The sequence below is a fragment of the Pseudophryne corroboree genome, chromosome 4 (genome assembly GCF_028390025.1).
Source record: "Pseudophryne corroboree isolate aPseCor3 chromosome 4, aPseCor3.hap2, whole genome shotgun sequence".
NCBI lineage: Eukaryota > Metazoa > Chordata > Amphibia > Anura > Myobatrachidae > Pseudophryne > Pseudophryne corroboree.
Genome location: NC_086447.1, coordinates 231,760,758 through 231,776,079, shown reverse-complemented (window position 1 = coordinate 231,776,079; position 15,322 = coordinate 231,760,758). Strand labels below are relative to the sequence as shown.

At 44.3% G+C, this 15,322-nt stretch overlaps 1 pseudogene; it reads left to right on the top strand.

Moving 5' to 3' along the window:
• Nucleotides 1-8,086: 8,086 nt before the first annotated feature.
• Nucleotides 8,087-8,205, top strand: LOC134912830 (5S ribosomal RNA; annotated as a pseudogene).
• The last annotated feature ends 7,117 nt before the right edge of the window (nt 8,206-15,322 follow it).

Here is a 15,322-nt window from a genome sequence, read left to right as displayed (position 1 = left end):
AGGCCCCTACATCCCGCGGGGGCTGGCCTTTTCAGGGTATTGGCGGCGATGCGGGGGGGTCTGTGGTTCCAAATAAAATGTACAAGGGCTCGTTGAATAGTGCGAAGAAAGGAAGCCGGGACTGCCACTGGGAGGTCTGGAAAAGGTAAAGCCATTTAGGGACTATGGTCATTTTAACCGCTATAATCCTGCCCAGACACGAAATAAAAAGACTGTTTCAGGAGGTCAGGGCAGCGAGTGTGTAGGTGAGAAGGGATAGGAAGTTTTCCCGGAAGAGAGAATCATAGCGAGAGGTCAGGTTAATCCCCAAATATTTAAACTTTATGGGCTGCCATTTAAAATTAAAGGTAGCGCGGAGAGACTCAGCTTCTCGGTGAGGGACATGAAGTAACATGGCCTCGGATTTGGAGCAGTTGATCTTATATCCTGATATAAGGCTATAAGATTGCAGGACTGAGAATAAGTTTGGGAGTGAGATAAGGGGTTGGGTCAGGGAGAGTAAGATGTCGTCAGCGAAGAGGGAGATTTTAGGGTCGGTGTGGCCTACTTGTATTCCGTGTATATCAGGGTGGCCTCTAATTTGGGAAGCGAGGGGTTCAATAATAAGGGCAAATATCAATGGTGAGAGGGGGCAACCCTGACGTGTACCATTCGATATGCTAAGTGGGGCTGACGGGACACCATTGATTAAGACCGTGGCAGAGGGGGCAGAGTATAGTGCCAGGACGCCAGTGAGGAAGCTACCAGACAAGCCATAGGCCTCCAGAGCGGCTCTCAGAAAACTCCAGGAGATCCGGTCAAATGCCTTTTCAGCGTCTAAGGAGAGCATGATGGTGGGGGATCTCCTGGAGTTCGAGATGTGTATAAGATCGACAGCACGCCTGGTGTTGTCTCTCGCCTGGCGGCTCGGGATAAACCCCACCTGGTCGTAATGAACAAGAGAGGGGAGGTAGGGGTTAAGACGGTTGGCCAGGATCTTGGCGAAGATTTTCAGATCCAGATTCAAGAGAGATATAGGGCGGTAGCTAGCGCAGTTAAGGGTATCCTTGCCCTCTTTAGGGATCACTACAATTCTGGCCTCCAACATCTCAGGGGAGATGGGGTCGCCATGGACAATCCCATTGAACATTGACTGCAGGTGGGGGGCAAGAAGAGCAGAGAATTTTTTATAATAAAGAGCTGTAAACCCGTCCGGGCCCGGGGATTTACCAATTTTTTGCATAAGTATAGTCTGAGCAATTTCTTCCACCGAGATCTCACTGTTAAGATGGTCCATGGCGTCCTGGGGCAATCTGGGTAGGTTAGAAGCTGTAAGGAAGTGTGAGACTAGATCAGAGTGGGGCAGAGGGGAGGAACCAGGTGAGGGGGGCGGGAGGTTGTATAGGTCTGCAAAGTAGGAATGGAAGGCAGCTCTAATGGCTGCGGGGTCTTGGACGAGTTGGTTGAGGGAGTTTCTGATAGAGACATTGTTAGTTTTTGCTCTCGTGGAACGGAGTCGTGCCGCTTGGATCTTGCCGCCTTGTCCCCCTTCTCATAAAAGGATTGGCGAAGCCATTTAAGACGCCTGGCCACCCGGGCAGAGAGAAGGAGATCAAGTTCCGCCTGAACAGTACGAAGTTCGGACAAGACAGCCGGGTCGGAGGACGCCTTATGCTGGGTTTCAAGTGCGTGGAGTTTAATAGAGAGTTTGTTAAAATGGGTGAGAGATTGTTTTTTGGCTTTGGAAGCCAGGCTGATAATGCGTCCGCGAAGAACTGCCTTGTGTGCCAGCCAAAGAGTGGACCTAGAAATATCAGGGGTATCATTCAGGGAAAGTAGTCAGAGATCGTGTCCCGAAGGTGGGAACATATCTCCGGGTTGTGGAGGAGAGAGTCGTTAAGGCGCCATGTCATGGGGCGAGGGCATGAGGCCAGACCTAAAAGATCACAGGAGATAGGGGCATGATCGGACCAGATTAGTGGGTGTATGTGAGCTTCGTGGAGATTTAAGGCGAGGTCATGGCTGAGCAGGACCATGTCAATGCGGGAGTAGGAATTATGAGGGGCAGAGTAAAAGGTATAGTCACGGACGGAGGAGTCTTTTATCCTCCAGGAGTCATAGAGAAGCTGGGATCGCATGAGACTGAGGAGGGATCTGGAGCGAAGGAAGTCCGACGAGGAGGCAGTAGAGGGAGGAGGAGAGCGGTCTATTTGGGGGTTTAGAACGGAGTTAAAGTCCCCAGCAAGTATGAGGTCGCCTTGTCGGACTCGAGTGAGGAGGTTATCTAATTTTGTAAAAAATCGTTCCTGACGTTGGTTAGGGGCATAAACGTTGGCTAGTGTACAGATCTTGTTATTCAATTTCCCCACCAAGACTAGAAACCGGCCGTCTTTGTCAGCATATGAGTCTAGAAGTTCAAAGGTGAGATGGCGGGCAAATAAGATCGCAACCCCTCGTTTCTTGGCCGAATGGTCGCAGGCATGGAAGGAATCTGGGTATTGCCTACATTGCAACGTAGGGTGGGTGTCATGAAGGAAATGAGTCTCCTGTAGGAAGACCAGGTCACCTTTATGGAGTTTAAGGGAGGCATAAAGCTTGCCTCTCTTTTGGGGGCTGTTCAAGCCCTTCACATTAAAAGATAGTACCCGGAGACCCATGGGCAAGCAGCGAAGAGACAGGCAAAGTAGAGAGAGCGGAGAGCACTGAGAGCAAAGGAAGGAGGGAGGAAGAAAGAGAAGAAGGATATAGAGCGAGGGAGAGTGTGGTCATGAGGAGAGAGGGAAAAAAAGGAGACCGGGAGGGGAGGGAGGGTAGTTGGTCATCCGGCAGTAGGGGCCAGGACCGGTGGTGCTGACAGGGGAAAGGGAGACTAGGTGTCAGGAGGGCACCTAGGTCAGCAAGAGGGCTCGAAGCCCTAAGGGGGCGCGGCATGGGGTCCAGACAGCGGACCACAAATCACCCAGCAAAAAATATAAGGCGGGTGGGCCTCCCCTGGGAAGGCCTGAGGGAAAAAACTGGAGAGAGGACTGAAACAAAGGATAGGTGGAGCGCCAACTCTAAAAAGGAAGGGAGAGGGGGGGGGGGGTAGGTCGGAAACAAAAAGTCCAGTCTCAGCAGAGTAATATGTTAACAGCATAACTTTTCAGCAGGAAGTGACGACAAAAGGGTCATGAGGTATCTAAGGGGTCGGGAATTCAGGATATGGGGGGCCTAAAATAGAGCAGCTCCCGGTGTAGGGGAGTGCGACCAGGAGGGGTCGACCCAGTTGGCTAGAGTAAACATGGGGTTAAAGAACTGAGAGTTCATCAGGGAACAGGAGGTGGAGCCTGGGAGGTCGTCAAGGCCGGGACCACGAACCACTCGGATCGAGGGGGCTGAGGTGGAACCCGCTGTGTCCGTGGTGGCATGTCTTGAGACTGGATATCCTGTTCAGCGGTGTGGATGCCCAGCTTGGAGAGCAGCTTCTGAGCCTCGGATAGATCCCTGGCCGTGAGGAGCTTCCCCTGGTGCCATACCAAGATACGGAAGGGGAAACCCCAGCGGTATTTGACATTATGACGGGAAAGCAGGGAGGTAATGGGCTTGAAATCCCTGCGTTTGGCCAGAGTGAGTGGGGATAAGTCTTGGAAGATCTGGAGAGGGGTATTCTGGAAAGTCACAGAGCCCAGCCATCGGGCCTCCCTCATGACAGCCTCCTTTGCAGTAAAGTAGTGCAGACGGAGGATGACATCTCTTGGCTTGGAGGAGTCCTGGGAGCGAGGTCGCAGGGCTCGATGCGCTCGGTCCAGGAGCAGATGTTCTTCAGGGGTATCAGGTAATAGGTGGGCGAAGAGGCGCTTGAGATAGAGGTCAATGTGGGCCGTCTCTACCTCCTCGGGGATACCCCGGATCCTCAGGTTGTTTCTCCTTGCCCTATTGTCCTGGTCCTCATGCTCCTCCCGCAGGTGGGCGACATCTTGGCGGAGTTGATGGAAGTCGGTCTCGACCGTTTGTTGAAACGACACCACCTCTTCCACTCGTCGTTCAAGTTGGTCGGTTCTGGAGCCAATGTCGGCAATATCGGATTTCAAGGAGTGGAGAGCTTGGACTGAGGTTTTAACATCCCGCATCTCCTTAAGGAGGGAGAGGAAGTCCCTGCGGGTGAGGGGCGTGAGATCGTCGTCCTCGGCCTCCGAGTAGGAGGGACTATGGGTGGGCGCAGCAGCATCAGGTCTGCGCTTGGCCGGGGTGTTTTTCCTGGTAAGGAATGGTGTGAGGTCCGACCCCTGTGACTTTTTGCCACCCTTGGGCATCGTTAACTTATGTAAAGGGGGGTGGTCAGGAGGGTGGGGAGTAGAGGTGGCGCTCCAGCATTGAAGCTCAGGACCAGGGGAGGTAAGGCCAGAGCCCTAGAGGGGCATCACGGTGCGGTAAGCCCAGCACAGGAGAAGAGGACAGATTTATAAGATTATGCCGGCAAGAGATCTTTTGGACATTCCAATTAAATTCCCTATACCCGAGTGGCCTCAACGAAGCATTAGAGCTAAATGTGGTATTATAAAAGGTTTTGATATACATATTTTTAGTGCTACACATACATACCTTTTGTGAGTAGTATGTGTATAAACAAACTTTCTTCCCCTCTCTTCCTCTTTTTATATTATATTATATTATATATTTTATTATTATCATTTTATTATATTTTTTTTTTTGCTCTGTACTTATATTATTATTATTATTTTTTTCTTTGAATTTATAATTATAGAATTATAACTCAAGATGGCAGTAGTGAGTACAAACAAATAGATAAATGGACATTATTGAATGAAAGTGTCCTGTATCTAATTTTTTACGTATATACATCAAGATACACTGCTTTGAAGTATCCCTGCTATGAAAATAACTTATTAGATGTATAACAGAATCCCTCTTTATAAAGATATGAGAATGTTTATACCCTTTTGAATATCAGAAAGTCTAATGGCCAATCAGTGTCATGTGACATATATTGGCAAAAAATAAAAATAAAAATTGTAATGCTTCCTTATAAAAATGATATGTATGGTTTTGGAACCCATAATAGGGAATACCTAGGTATAATGAAAGAAACTGATAAATTATTTATCTAAAAGAAGGTAACTCTATTGAACACACTAAGGGCAAAAGTATGCCTGAAAGATCCGATCACGTGACTACATCTGGCATCAGACCAAGGGAATGACGCAATTCCGGTGACACGTTTTGATCACGGGGCCGGATCACGTGATCGGACGCACGTGACCGGGCCGCCGGGCTAATCGAGATTTACAAATACAAACACATGTGTACCGTAGAGCGGGCTGTGCTTATACAAAACCAGCCATGTGACCAGGAAATCACTCACTGGCCACCAATGATTGGTTGCTTATGCGTTCCATTTATAGGAAACGACCATAATGATCACGTGATCGGACTTAGAAACAGGAAGTGTGCACCTTCTTTTATTTATCTTTTTCTATTCCTTGCAATAAATATATATCAAAATTGATTTACATACACATATACATTTGTCTTCTATAATAATGAACATTTTAAACTGGATATGGTTTTGTTTTAATGCTTTTTAGTGATGTTAAAATTATCATCAGCTGTCAGTAATGGGCAATCAGCACAGCCTTTAAAAAGGGCACTTTCACAGCAAATACCTACACCTTGAGAAAGCTGTTGTTACAGTGAAACGCGTTGGTCTGGAGAGGTTGGGCATACAGACTCCAATTGCCAAACATCAGGAACAAGCCTGGAAGTCCATCCACCTGCCTAAATGGGGAATTGACAGATATCCACTACAACGAAAGGAGACCAAGCTACCAATAGGACTGAGCTGCCGCTCGGAACAAAGCATAAGGTCTGTTCCTAAAGAAATTTGTGGACTTACATCTGCCTGCATTGTAAATTGCCCCCAGGACTGTGGCATAAGTTCCTAGGAGTATATGCACCAATTGACTTCTCAACTTCTCATATGGTAATATACCAAACCATTCTGCTGTGCTGTGCTTGCCCAATAATTTTATATAACAGTATATATTATTTTCATTTTATTTTTTAATTGATGTACATCTATGAATTTTTAACTAAATTTTGTAATATAATTTACTAAATAAAACTCAATTGTTTTTTCTCCATATCCAGTTTTTTCTAAGCGCTGTATATTGTACTCTTTTTCGTTGCTCTCAGGGGCTAACTACCCCTTTTTTTACAGCTGCTTAACGAGAAGCACCACACCTCATAAGCGCCGAACCTATTACCTTGGTAATTTTTTTCTTTTACAGGAGAAGATGGGGCAGGTCCATGGAGCCCCAGGAGAGCGATAGGCCCACGTCGTCCTTGAGAGGAGCCACACAGACTGGGGTGGTGTGAGGTGGGGTTCCGTGGAGGACCTCCCCCGCCAATGGGCCTCGGAGACAAGCCCATTGACCAGCCAGTGACCAGGGCAGTACTGGGGATAGAAAGCAGGGGGAGGGGGGGTCCATGGCTGGTAGCGGCAATGGTCCCCAGAGGGCATATGACGTAGGCTCCGGAGGACCGCAGCAGGGGGGAGCACCACTTGGATGTTTCAGTGGAGGCGGGTCTGGAGGCCTGCAAGATGGCCGCTGTCAGAGTGTTAAAAATGGAGCTGGAGCTGGGTGGTATTCCGGGGTACTACAGGAGGATCCCCGCCATCCAGGGGCGCCAGGAGGGCCAGCGCCACCAGCAGGTGAGTGGGGAGGAGGGAGGGGTCCGTCAGGCGGCCGCTGGAGCCTCCCGTGAGTGTAGGCCGGGTCCGGAACTCTCGGCCGTGCCGGGGCCGAAATCGAGGTCCCGGCTTCAGGTCAGGGGGGAAGGCCGCAATCCCCGGGCGCCGCCGGAAGCCTTCCGAGCGTGCAGGCTCGGGTCTCAGGGCAGGGAGCGCAGCGAGCCGCACCTACCAGGGGGGTCACCGCCGACCGCCGACGATTCCGGGCCTCCTCGTCAGCGTCCCCTCATGAGATGGCCGCCGCCCGCAGCACGGTCCTCCGGCCGCGTCCACCGGCCGGCCGGCCTCGGGTCCCAGGCTCCAGGAATAGGTGTAGGTAGGAGCAGGCAGGGTAGCTCACAGCGGTGACGCGGCTCCTTTCCGCCGCTCCGGCCCGGCTCCAAACTCGAGCCCCCGGCTTCAAGGGTGGGGGAAGGCCGCAATCCGCAGGAGTGCTTAAAAGCACTCCCCGAGTCCGCGGGTCCCCCACAGCAGCTGCAGACACACACTGAGGGTCTCAATCAGGAGTCTGGGGCGGCCCAGCGCAGATCTGGGGAGGGAAAGGTGTGTTAAAAGGCCTAAGTGTGCAGGAGCTGGGGAGAACACGTCCTCTCTCCAAGACGACCAGGCCACGCCCCCCCACAACTATTTTTCTCTGTATTTTTTCTCTATATTTAAATGTCTTGACTCTTTCAACTGTATACTTATCCTGAATACCTGTCTATAATAAGGTAGCAGGTAACATACCTAGGTAGGATAATAGGACTAACTTCACACATACAAAATTGTTTTTTATGTTGTTTACTTTGCTTTCCTGTCCTCCACTATGAGCATACCACACGGAAGTAGGGTGTGGGAGGAATTTCCCTGCAATGTATTAATTTGCATCAGGGAGGACTTCCTCACCACCAAAGTGCTTGATAGCTCACTTTTTCTTCTTTCCAGCTGAAGAACGGCATCTCACCCTCTCTCATTCCCATCCTATACCAATTTACTGGCACGACGGGAGAACAGCAGAAGGGTGCTTATATCATGATCTCAGCTTCTATTACAATTATCACAAAATGACTACACATTGGTTGGTACAATACGTTGAGGCATTAGTGTCTCGTGCCTAACGTCACTGATAAGATTCATGTGAAACCAATGATTGGTGGCTTCTAAGGAAGGTTTACTAAAGTGATCATATGATTTAAAACCTCTGTACACCGCTGCAACTGGGTTACATATGGGCAAATGACAATCACTCACACATATTTGTCAAAGGTGTTTATTTCATCTTGTCAAGGGATACTTCTAACCCAAAGCTAATCTACTCTTAAATATACACCCTCTCTGCAAACTGAGGCCTTGTTCTGCAGTTGATGACCTGGTAGTACCTACAACCATACCACACTATAAATGCCCAATCTAGTCTGATCTTGGAAGCGATATAGTGTTGGGCTTGGTCAGTACCTGGTTGGATGACCACCAGGGAATACCAGGTGGTATAGGCTAGGACCTGTACTGTCATCAGCAGTAAGGAATTCAGTGCACGGTTTCTGTCTGGCTAAATTTATGCATGTATGTGAAGATTTTGTCACATTTCCTGTAAGATTTTCACCAAAAGTATGTTCAAATAAGGTGGACAAGTTCTCTGAAAGTTGTCCCAAACTTTTTGGGCTTATTATATGTTTGGTGATATTTCCACATTTTGAGTGTGTTTCTAGATATTTTTATCTGAGAAAATATTAGAAGTTTGTTTTATTAAAAAAAAAAAAATTTGTCTCTGTGGTTGAGTGCTCCCACTCAAGGGTACTTTCTTTCCTTTTTTTTGTTTATACACTGATCTTGCCCATAACCCTTGGGAGCACCACTGACAATCACTTTAGCAAGTTATCCGATTAGCAGGTAGCAAAAGATATACTGTGATATATTATCGGCATATTTATCCCTATATATTTAAGTCAGTTACCACAGATACCTCAATGATTAAATAAATTCATCTTATACTATCCTACTGTCCTGTGCGACATTCCTAATTCAACCCTTCTCTTCCCACAAAATAACAGACAATTCATTTTTATTCCAGCCCTACTAATATAAATTTTCTTGTCTTGCCATAGACCTGAGGTATTGTCATTACGATAGACCACTTTGTCATAGTTAGCTATTCTTGTGTCTCTTCTTATGGCTGCACACCCAGAGCACAATTTTATATAATAGTTTTCAGCGATAACTTTACACTTATATAATACTACAAATGACTCTCAGATGCCTGTTTCTATTTGTTCTTATTTTTTAGTTTATAAATCAGAAGTCTGTAAAGATTGAAGGAAAATACATAGGAAACATCAGTAATTGTATCTTTTATATGTGAAAAGTTAACATATTATGTTACTCTATGTTTTGTATTGTATTGTCTATGATTTTTTTTCCCTAGAAACTAAATTATAAATAACATTACAGTAGATAGATAGATGCCTGATTATATTATTTCTTCTGCAACTGTATTATTAATTGCAGCCATTTCTTTCCATGTATTAATTTAATAATAAACTAATTCATTTAATAAAATAACAAATGTGTTTATAGAATATTTTGAATATTGAATTGCTCCAACATTGATACATTTGAAATAGCTATTATTTTCAAATTATTTCGAGGTGATCCCCACTTTAATTTAATTTGTTATGTCATGTAATTAATTTTGAAAAAGCTGTATAGCAGTAGATTCAGAAATTCTCTGTACAAATGATGTACAGTACATAACCTTAGTTTAACTTTCTGACATATCAAGCTATTGCATTCTAGACAATAGGCAATAGACAATCGAATTAGCTGTAATGCAAAATACTCTACACTAATTTCTGAAACAGTGAAAAGCAACAAAATGAATAGACTAGGAGATGAAAGCTACAATGTAGTGTAAGAGCATCTATCACAATAACCCAGGCCATCAGATTTTGATTGAATGGCAGGAATGAGTATTGGGGTTACATTGCTAATATAGGGGGTTATTCAGGTTTGTTAGCAAACCAAAAAAACACTCTAATGCAGTGGTTCCCAAACATTTTTGAATCATGGCACCCTAGAGTATCAGAATTTTTTCACGCCACCCCTAGGCCAAAAGTTTCTTATTTAAATGATGTTTATGTGTCATCCTTAGTTTCTTTAGTTTGGTGTGGGACAATATTTGCTTCTGTTTGTCCTCATATTTTATAATTGTCAGCCACAAGCACTGGTTTTGTCTATTATTTTGACCAAAAATAGTTTGAATTGGTCCTGGACCACCAATCCAAGGCACCCCTGCTAGTGTCCTGAGGCACCCCAGGGTGCCTAGGCACACAGTTTGGGAACCACTACTCTAATGGGAAAAACCATGTTGCACTGTAGGTGGGGCAGATGTAACATGTGCAGAGAGATTTAGATTTGGGTGGGTTTTATTGTTTCTGTGCATTGTAAATAATGGTTGCTTTATTTTTACAGTGTAATTCAGATTTCAGTTTGAACACACCCCACCCAAATCTAACTCTCTCTGCATCTGTTACACCTGCCCCACTTGCAGTCAGTGCAACATATTTTGCCCATTGGTGTGCTTTTTTGGTTTGTTAACAAACCTGAATAAGGCCCATAGTGTATCATAATGTACTACCAGCTGTTTTCACTGTGTTTGTGGCAATCTCATAAATTCAAGATGACCGCCACTATGTAAACTCAGTGAGACTTTAATCTACAACTCCTCTGAGCATACTTGTATGAACAATTTGCTAAGTACTATTTTTGTTCAAAATTAACGAACAAATAATTATTTATAATTTTTTTTATAGGTTTTTTTTTTTACAACTTAGGAGATAAGGGGGGATATCCTATCAGACAAGCTAATTTTTCAGCTGAAAAAAACAGGGTAATATTTAGCGATTTTAGCCTGATGGTCATTAACTAGCTATCCAATTAAAGTCAATTTTCTCAGCTGAAAAATGTCCCGCTTTCAGCCAAAAGCACATGGGATCTGGGATAAGTTCACGCCTGGATTAGTTCCTAGACCAATGTGTTATCGCATCTCTGAGGGCTGGTTATAGGGCAATGGGGGTAATTCCAAGTTGATCGCAGCAGGAATTTTGTTAGCAGTTGGGCAAAACCATGTGCACTGCAGGGGAGGCAGATATAACATGTGCAGAAAGAGTTAGATTTGGGTGGGTTATTTTGTTTCTGTGCAGGGTAAATACTGGCTGCTTTATTTTTACACTGCAAATTAGATTGCAGATTGAACACACCACACCCAAATCTAACTCTCTCTGCACATGTTAAATCTGCCTCCCCTGCAGTGCACATGGTTTTGCCCAACTGCTAACAAAATTCCTGCTGCGATCAATTTGGAATTACCCCCAATATGCTTTGCGTGCCTGAGGCATGCAAAGCTTAATCCCCGATATGTGCTGAGTACCAGGGCCAACTGGATCGCCCCTGGTGAGTCCATTAGCCTCAAAAAAATCACTGTGGCTAATTGGATACTGACCATAGTTTTGTATTTTATTAATTTTATCACTAACCTCAGTTATAAGTGTACTAAACTGTAAGCATAAAGCAATTTACAACTGTTACACAAATGTGCTATTTGTTAAAATTACAATAATTATACTGTATGCATTTAAGGTTTTAGAAGTCATTATCAGAGTTCCAAATACCACTTCTAACATCATTGATCTTGCAGAGCTCTTCATTCCCTCTGAGTTCTGTGTATCTTGGAGCATACATACAATTTGAAGTACTGTTCCACCAACACCACTTGATTTGCAATATCCTCATCCTTATAATGTTTCGTATGGTAGCTTAAACCCATTCATATATGAACGGAAAATGCAATATGCACCTCAGCATGATATTGGTAGGAGTATACTGCTACCCATATCATGCTGAGGCGCATATTACAGTTTCTATATCATATATGAATGAGGGAAGCTACCAGACTGAACAGAGGATATTATAAATCAAATAGCACTGGTGGAACAGTACTCCAAATTGTATGTATGCATTGTTTTGGTGAGGGAGTGCATTATTTTGGAATACACAATGCTAGATGCTTATCAAGCGCACTATCAACACTTCTATTCTGTGGATATATCTCAGAGTTTGGCTATTGCACTTGGTCCTTTGATGCAAAAACATGATGGATTTTAGTGCACATGGAAGAATGTGTGTACCCTATAGAAGAGTACTGGTAATCTGCAATCTCCCATGCATTGGGATGGCTCTGGCAGATTTGTGTGCTATTGATCAGCACATTGGCACTACGTCACCTTAGCATGTATGTTGCAATTATGTAGATGGGAGAATTTCTCTTTTTTTTATTGGTGAACTTTCTCTGTCTCTAGACCCTATTCAGTAAGGAATGCAAATTCAGCTTTTTAGCAGAATTTGCAATCCTTTTGATTGCATGCATGCTGATCGCACGGCAAGGCCAACCAGCATGCTACCCGCCACCTTCCCACTGCAACCATGCTGAAATTGTGGTCGTAGTTCAATTTTAGCATGATCGCAGAATTTGTTGATGCCCCTGCTGGCGCAGCCTGGTTGCGATGGCAGGAGGGTCATCGCCATTGGAGCGGATGCATGTGATGTCACGCAGCTGCCCCGATCATACCAGCGCCAGTTAAGGTTCATCTGATGCCGCCTCGGTTTTCCTGATGCCGCCCCTGCAAAGCTCTGTCTACACCTAGGAAATGGAGCTTTGCTGCCCCCTCCCGCATTAAATGCGGGTGCATGCACAGGACGGGCCCTGCGCATGCCCCCACATCATCATTTAATTTTTTGCGGATGGATCACCAATTGCGATCCAACCTGAATAGGGTCCCCTGTCTCTTTTTTTTTTTTTGTGGGGGGGGGTGAACTTTCACCAGTGGAGCCAACTGAATTTGTCTTCCAATAAGTATATCTGACAAATGAATTCTCTCTAAGAATTGTTCATCATCCTTATTAAATTCTTCAAGGCATCCCAAAGCATTTAGAACTTATATTTTTTTCTTAAATATTGAAAGTTTCGGATTTTTTTACCTATTTTCTTGTTGAATTCAATTGCATGGTCATAGCAAGTTTTCACATATGATGGATATGTTGATGGTTACAGCTCTGCATTCCATCATGGATGGAGGCCAAACTTGATTCTGATCCTTTTTGATCAGGTACATATGATCTTCTTTACAAGTTTCTGTGACCTGCATAAAGGAACCTTATTGTTCTATGCCTCCCTTCATTTATTTCTCGCAGGAGGCATGTTGTACAGTGGATGTGTTTTACAAGTTTACAACACTTTATGTTTATTTATGGACTAAATAACTTTTTTATTAAAAGTGAAATTACACTCTGGGACCTATTCAGAACTGAACACATCTGAAATGCGTTCACATTTCCCTGGTATTACTGGCAGTGTGAACATGCAGGACATGCACTGTACATGCGTGGGTCAGGGATTGATATAGATACATGAAAAAGTGCAATAGAATAAATTGTACCAAACAGTACAAACAATAGAAATACATATTTATTTATTTAATTTGAAGCTCAGGTCAGACTGCATGGATTGGAGGGCTTATAGATGCATGTGTACAAAGCACACTACAGTAAAGGTCACCAAATAGTACAAACAATATATATATATATATATATATATATTTTATCTGTTATTTAACTTGCAGCTTGGTTCGCATTGCATGGGTCACAGGTCTTATAGATGCATATGATCAATGATCAAAGAACACTAGGGTAAAGTGCACCAAATAGTACAAACAATATATATATTTTATTTTCTGTTGTTTTAACTTGCAGCTTGGTTCAAAATGCATGAATCACAGGGCTTATATATGCACGTGAAGAAAAGTGCACTAAGGTAAAGAACACCAAACTATACAATTTACAGCACAACACACATCAGCATGCTCCTATACACAGTCACTATACTGAGCACAGCCACTACTGAGTCTGGAGTCTCTGGAGACAGCATAGCCAATACAGCAGAATATAGTGCGGTATTTAGCAGCATGCAGTGTGCCCCTATAAACACAGTCACTATACACTGCCACTTGTGAGTCTGGAGTCTCTGGATGCTGCACAGCCAAACCAGCAGAGTACAGTGCAATATACAGCAGCGTGACCCTATATACGCAGTCAATATACTGCACAGCCACTTAGTTAGAGTCTCTGGACACAGCACAGTCAAAACAGCAGAGTATAGTGCAGCAAACAGTCTATATACACAGTCAATATACTGCACAGCCACTTAGTCTGGAGTCTGGATGTAGCACAGCCAAAACAGCATAGCCAAAGCCGCAGTGCAGAAAACAACAGCATACATCAGTGAAATGGTGCTGTGTCCTGGCCATGGAGCGTTATATAGAATCCTAATCCCGTGAGAATCTGATGCCAGGAGGATGACATTTGGCCTTGATGTGGGATCCAAGTCTTGCGGGAGCACTCAAGCCATGGCTCAGATGGACTTGGATCCCCAGTGTTAAGTTTGGAATGGTTCATATTTCTTAGAATGTGCATCATCTCTAGTTAAAACAAGGGGATGTTTTTGGTTCAGATACAGGCTGCTCACATTTGTTATTGTTGTTTATTTGTGCTGTATTTTGTTTGTTATAACTTCTAAATGTTAAAAGATATATAAAAACATAGCTAATAACTTTTCTTGATCCTTTTCTTGTGCTGAACATAAAAGGTTCTATGTCACACAAGTAATCTGCCCCACAAATTCAGTCAAAACACCTGGTAGTACATGATAGTACCTGGATGGACCTGATTCCGATATGGTTGGCAATGCACAGCTGCAGGGAACCAGCTATTCAATACTACACTACAAATATTCTTATGCTGCAAGAGCCATCTCCAGGAAAAAGATGCCTCCTGCCACCATCTGCAAGTTTGTAGATGGAAAATTGGATCACCATCATGATAGATGCAGCCCTCGACCAGTCTGTGTAAGCCAACGCTTACTTAGACTTGGTGATGTAACCCCTCAGACATGCCCCTGTTATGTAAAATGGTCCACTCTGCCCCAAAAACGTCACAGCACATCATTCATACTGGTCCTGTATGCTGTGAAAATACTGGGGTGCTAGCCCAGTCTTGTATGCTTTAAAAATTCAGGGGTTCTGCTGTTAAAATATTACAATGGCCCTGTATGCTGTAAAAATTCAGGGGTGCAGCACACAGCATACAGGACCAGCAGCATTTAAAATAAAAGCACACTGGTCCTGTATGCTGTGAAAATACAGGGGTGATGACCCAGTCTTGTATGCTGTTAAAATTCATGGGTGCTGCTGTTAAAATATTACACTGACCATGTATACTGCAAAAATTCAGGGGTGCAGTTGTTAAAATAAAATCACACTGGTCCTGTATGCTGTGAAAATACAGGGGTGCTTGGCCCAGTCTTGAATGCTGTAAAAATTCAGGGGTGTTTTTGATAAAATATTACACTGGCCCTATATGCTGTAAAAAGTTAGGGGTGAAGTTGTTAAAATAGAAGCACACTGGTCCTGTATGCTGTGAAAATACAGGAATACTGCTGTTAAAATATTACACTGCCCCTTTATGCTGTAAAAAAATCAGGGGTGCAGTTAATAAAATAAAAGC